Raw genomic sequence first — 6,708 nt, forward strand, 5'->3', positions numbered from 1 at the left:
ACGAATTTATGATTCGATTTATGTTAAGCTTGTTTACTGAATTTATTGAATTCGTCTCATGTTTTTGGTAAGGAAATAAATGTTAGCCTATTTTGAGCTATATTTTTAATATATCGTATTTTCTATAAAAACCATGAACTGGTAGACTATCCGATGGATGACGATAGGATGCTAGAACATGTTTTAGAAACCCCTCTTTATAATATAGACGATGGATGACTTTATACTATGAAGTGGTTATTTATGAGAGGTGTAACTATTTATGCGTACCTAGTAGACACTATGCCGCCTGGGGCGAGGAACTGGTGTTGGCATTTAGGCCGGGAGAAATAATCCCTAGCTACGGGCTGAGGGACATGGAGCAAGTATTGGGCCGGGAGTTGGTAATCTCTGGCTACGGGCGCAGAGACCACGGAGCAGGCATTGGGCCGGGAGTTTATATTTATTCAGTGATCTTTCTAGCAGCACACTGCGTTTACGAGACGATTTATGATACGTTTACTGTTTTGATTTCCACGATGCGTTTCCGCGATGTGACTTTTGAGATATTTTGGCATGCTAGGATTTTGTTTTAAATCCATCACTTACTATGCTAATAGTTTTCACTATTAAACTTTGAGGGTTAGTATGTTGATAATTGTTTTATTATTATTATATATATAAACTTGGTCCACTCATCTTTGTTTTGCGTCCCCATTCAGGACTTAGAATCAAGGCACTTAATCCCAGCGTGAAGGTACTTCCGCAGCAGCTGAAGGATAATTTTGTGAAAACATGTTCATTTGAATAACAACTATAGCATGCAATTAACAATTAAAAGGCGGAATCATGCTTGCATGCATTCAAAAACAAAACATTACCCATGAAATTCAAAGCCTAGTAGATTGGTGAACCATTAATCAACTCAAAACAAAGTGAGTTGAGATTTATACCTTTGTAGATTCCTCTTTGCATAAGCAAATGCTAATCACCCAAAGAGAGGGCCTTCATTCCTTGCATCTTAAATCTATGGATTTGGATGGATGAAAAGGTTTCTCCAAGTTCCCAAAATTGAGAACCTCTAAGTCTCCACACCAAGGTTAGATTGGAGAAGAAATGAGTGACCTTGGAGTAGTGGGATTACTAGATGCACCCTCCAAGGGGCCGGCCTCTTTAGAGAGAAATGGAGAGACATGTTCTCTCCAATTTTCTCCAAAACAAACCCTTAATGAATTTTGGCTTTAAAGTCATATTTATACCTTTATTCATTTGAGTGGCAAACTTGTAAATAAGTCCAAGTTTACTACCCTTAACAATATGGCCGGCCTTATGGTGTATTTGGGTTGTTTGGGCCTTTGTGAATATTTAGACATTAAGTTGTCATACAACTTAAGTCAATGGGTTTGACGTTCGAAGCCCATTGGGCCTTAAGGTCCAAAAAACTATCCCGAGGTCTTTAACGAACTTATTCGTTTGATTAATTAACATATTAATTAATCATTGCCATAAATAATTAAACCATTTAATTATTCTTACTCATCTCCATTGTTTCTTCAATCTTCACCTTACACGGTGTACGATCCATTAGGTTCCTTTTAGCGAGGCAGTGGGCGATTAAAACCATTTTACATCGATTGTGAATTGAAACTTACTTTCAATTCTCCCTTTAGTGATTACACACGTTTAGGGCTTCCACAAACCATGAGTGACACCTAGCAGCATATCATAGTTACCCAAGCTAATCAGAAGAGGTGGAGAACCTATTCAGTTTAGGATTACAAATGCAATACGGTCTTTCTCTAATACAATACTCTTGACCACATTGTTTGGTTTGATAGTTTATTTATTCATGTCTACCATCCAATGTGATTCGTGTGCTTATATGATTACCTTGAATGTGATTTGGAACGCTTTCCTAAATCTCATTCATACTTTGGCCAAAGATTCTTAATCATATCATAGAGTATTCTCCCTCAAAAAGTTTGAAGGTTAGAGATCCCTTGTTGCGCATTCACTTGCCTTCATGACTAAGTGGCTTAACCCCAACGATGCCGTGGACACCCTCCTTTTGGAGTGACTTTTGACATAATCAAAGATCAGGGACTTAACCACAAGACAGCTGTGATGCCTCAGGTCAAATGACTACTTTGTATTATCCCAACCATGAGTTCTCATGTGACATGAATATGAGAACTCTTCGTTGATCGTGTTCAGTGAACTCATTCTCTATTGAGCACCTACGTACTTGTCTTGATGCCACACACACCAATGACTCGAGACTAGTCACTCTCCCTGAGAGAAGACACAGTACGTACTGATCTTAACGGACTGTCAATGCCCAATTGGCAATCATATGATCAAGAACATTTAGGATGTGTCTACGAAAGAATTGTCTCATGAATCTAACTTCTTTAGATCGTATTCTCCCAATCACATATTCCTTGGACTTTATCTTTTAAGCATATAACATTTATATGAGACGGCTCAAACAATAATGTTTGCCCTTTATAGTTAAACTATATTAGTTTAACATGTGAAATGTCCGTAAAGTATCATCATATGATTGGTTTTAGGGCACATTTCCAACAGCAGCATATTCGGATCCTCTCGATGTAGGACCCACTCTTTTGTTCATTCAATCTTATCTTAATTCTTGTTAGTGACTAGGTTTAGTTATATGTTCTGAACACGTTCCTAAAACTTTTAACCCTTGGTATTTTAAATTCATAACCCTTATTTATTTCTTATTCTTAGCTTTTGTATCAATTAATGGCTTTCGTCACCCTCGAGTGTCGGCCAGCACGTGTCTATCCTGGTATTCAGGGAATATCAGGGTCGGGGCGTGTCAGGAGAAATTGATGAATCAAAGGTTGCTCTGTCGCAGAGCGACGCATGGTTCGGAGGATTTGAAAAGATTGATTTGCTAAGGCGTTTTTGGCTATGCCAAAAAGGATTCGTTTCGAAAAGGAGAATGGCGACTGCAGGATGCGAATCGCTAGAACAAGAAAGAGCTAACGACGTCGTTTGGTGAATTGAATGGTGAGAAATGTTTTGCAACATCCCTCGAACTTAGTGCCTTATTCCAATTTGACCCTGGCCCCAATTTTTTCATTTTTTATGCACTTTATATTCTCTTGGAAATCAATATTTTTTTCTAAGAAACTATATTATCTATACTGAGGATGTGAGAAAGTGGGCTAAGCATCACTACAATAAGAATGTTGCTTAGGAACTAAACCTCAGAGGCATCGACAATAAGATTGTTGCTTAGGAACTAAACCTCGTATTAGATGTTTGTGTTGCTGCTATGGATTCACTTCGTCATTTTTAAGCTAGAATCCTTGAATTTCTGCTGGAAATCTTGGTCGTTGGGAGTTTAGGATATGCAGCATCTTTGGTGTACATTGAGTAGGTCTTGAGATCTTGTGTTTTTTATTCTCTTTTTCTTTCTGGTGTATATGAGTAAACTAAATTCGATATATAGATTTCGTAATGATTCGCTATTGATTAATTGTTCACATTCGTCCTTTTCTTTATCCATTGTGCTTATACACATCCAAATACGACTATGAGATAGACGCTCATGTACAATTTATATAGCAGGATTCCCACTGATTACAAACATATACTTGAATACTTAGTGCTTGATTTGAGCCAGCATACACCGAATGTCCTTTCTGTTAGGCCTCTCTTTCGGGTTATCCAAAGTGCAAAAGCAAGCAATCTTGAGAACCAGGAGCATTTTCTCCTCGTATTTGTTTCCCATCAATTTCACGTCGATTACCTGCTTAAGGTTCTCTAAAGTCATGACATTCCTCATCCACTTAAACAGACTCATCTCGTTCGTGTTTTGGAAAAACTCATCGGATGGAAGCTATCCCATCACTAGAACCCCCAATACCACCCCGAAATAGTATATGTCACACTTGTATGTGAACTTCATTGTCTGATGGTATTCTGGTGCAATAATACGAAATTGAAATATGAGTTTGACCATTCGGCATTGCTTTTGCATGCCTGAAATCTGCAATCCGAGCTTCCATATTACCATCAAGCAGGATGTTTGCTGGACTGAGAGCGCCATGAATTATTTGAGGGGTGTTGTCTATGTGAAGGTATTCAAGCCTTGCAGCAACTCCAAGAGCAATGTTATGCCTTGTAAGCCAATCCAATTGTCTTGTTTCGTTCGCAACTTGATTCAACATGTCTTTCAAGCTCCTATTCTTCATGAACTCATAGACCAGGTAATGACAATTCGGTTGAGACATGTGGGCTAGCAAAGGAACATGATTTCGGTGCCTAATTTTCCCCACAATGTTGATCGGATTTCATGCATCTTATTGTTCATAAACTCACTTTCCTCTTCAGCGATCAATTCATCAATATCTTTATGGGGTTGAACTATCTTTTTTATAGCAATAATTTTGCTGTTGCTTCCTGGAAACTTGGCTTTATAAACGTCTCCACCTCCACGCCATCCTATGAATTCCAAATTAGCCAAGCTACTTCTTTTTCTAGGAAAGCCAAGTCTTATTTCATTTTGATCAGAGAACCGAAAATCGCAGGACCGCCATCTTTGCCGACACCTTTTACCACGGCCAAGAGCAGCTTAAAAAGCAGAGAAAAGATGAACATGGATATACTTCCTGCTAGTGCTCCAGTAAAAAACCCGAGCAGCCACCCTCATACCTTCTTGTTATTCTTCTTCTGCTTTGGTGTTGCAGATGGACCTAGAGTTAAAGCGTTAGTTGGAGCTTGAGCATTAGCAGTAACTGTGGTGTTGTTGTGGCCTTTTGTGCTTGTATTCTCAGCCAAAATGTAACGTTTTGGCACATTGGTTGCTGAAATCTCGATGATTTTCATCGTTGGTAATGAGCCATCGAGGAATTCGTTTCCAGCGAAGTTGAATAACCGAAGATTGCGAAAGGAACGAAAGGAAGCTGGGATTTTCCCAGAGAAGAAATTGTCAGCAATGGAAAGGCTTTCAAGGTTGGGAAAATGCTTGATGAAGCTCAAATTCCCAGAAAGCTTGTTAGAAGAAAGGTCGAGGGTTCGAAGGCGAATGAGGTTAGACAACCTGACAGGAACTTTCCTGGAAAATCGATTGTCTCCAAGGTTGAGAATCTCAAGCTTCCGGCAGTCAACAATTTGAGATGGGATTTTGTCAATGAGGTTGTTGTGAGCAAGAGAGATCTCTTTGAGCTCGGCGAGCCGCCCTAATGCTGGGCTCAGAAAGCCATCGAGCTGGTGGGATTTGAAGATAAGTCGGGTGATTCGGAGGACGTAGGTGGTGTTGTCTGAGAGCCTGCGCTCACAGAAGACACCGAGAGTATTGCATGAAGCTGGTTAACTGATATGGAATTGGAAGCCCAAGGTTTTTTGGATGGTGGAGAGGGCTTGGAGATCGGAAGGGTCGAGATTTAGTCTCACGTGGATGAGAAGGAGGAGGAAGAGGAAGGTGAGGAGGCTGAGCTGGGCGGAGCTGCTGGATAGAGTTGCCATAAAGTAGTACTAGTTCATACTTGTGTGTTGGTTGGCTCGGTTGTTTGCTTTTCTAGGGAGATTATCAATTTAAACCAATGTTTGTAAACCATACAACGTGACTATTGATGATTGTATTATTACTTGAGTGTTAATTAACGTGCTTATTTTCTATTGGTGACCCATCATATGATTTATAAATTTGGTCTAAAAAATTGATTTACCTAGCAATACTCTAGAGTTAAATGTAGTTGTAGACGTGGGTGTAGTTACATTAATTAGAGCGCATGTGCTTACCTTATGTTTTTAAGTTCGAATTTCTCCACCCGTAATTCCGATTAATTTGAAGTGTAATATCCTTTTGATCCATTTATTTTGTTCAAATTTGGTACTTTCACTTTGATCATTTATCTCTAATTTGTGGGCTAATGTTTCTGGCCGTTAGATCAAAGATTTTAAATCAATTATTTGGTACTGACATGAAGGAAATTACACTCTGGCCACTCCCCCCAAGTCCTCGTCAACACTTTTCTCTGCTTAATCTTAATCTTGTTGAATTACCAGGAAATTGTTTGCTTATTTGTTTATCTTCTTATATTATCTGCATGATCGAGCCACAGAAAAATGTAGTAGTAAATACTGGTTTCTTGTTGGCAAATAATTGCCATTTAACGTGTCATTTCTCATGACTGAATGATAGAATTTATAATTTTAAGACTCGTGTTTGAATATGTATCAAACAATTATTTGTAAATGAAAATGAACATGTAAAAGTCGATAAATGTCATTTTGTTTATTGTAGAAGTAAGTGTTGGGTTTTTTTTAATTGGGAAATAAATCGACGTATGATTTATTCATCTTTATTGACAAGTTACAATTTGATATGTGTCGTTAATTACATTTGAGTATTTGTCTAATTGTCATTTGCATGTAAAAATAAATAGGAGTTTTAGCCAAAATGTATCATGAGATTGACATAACTCCTCAATTTAGTCACTGACAATGAAAATCGATAGAAGTGATCAATGAGTTTGTCTATCGTAAATCATTTTGGTCATTCTGTGATAAATATTTCAATATCCTCGTTAAGTGGAGGAGTTTGTTTGACAAAATACCCTTAAAAAAGTGGTCATGTGGTCGTTCACAATGTCACATGACAATTTAACGAGGGGATGTTAACAAATTATTCATGGAATGATCAAATGATTTATGGTGGACAAATACATTGATCACTTGTACCTATTTTCA

At 38.2% G+C, this 6,708-nt stretch overlaps 1 pseudogene; it reads right to left on the minus strand.

The window, feature by feature from the left end:
- Positions 1 to 3,616: 3,616 nt before the first annotated feature.
- On the minus strand, positions 3,617 to 6,069 carry LOC103452607 (leucine-rich repeat receptor-like serine/threonine/tyrosine-protein kinase SOBIR1; annotated as a pseudogene).
- Between the last annotated feature and the right edge of the window lie 639 nt (positions 6,070 to 6,708).

This window comes from Malus domestica, chromosome 14 (genome assembly GCF_042453785.1).
Source record: "Malus domestica chromosome 14, GDT2T_hap1".
Lineage (NCBI taxonomy): Eukaryota > Viridiplantae > Streptophyta > Magnoliopsida > Rosales > Rosaceae > Malus > Malus domestica.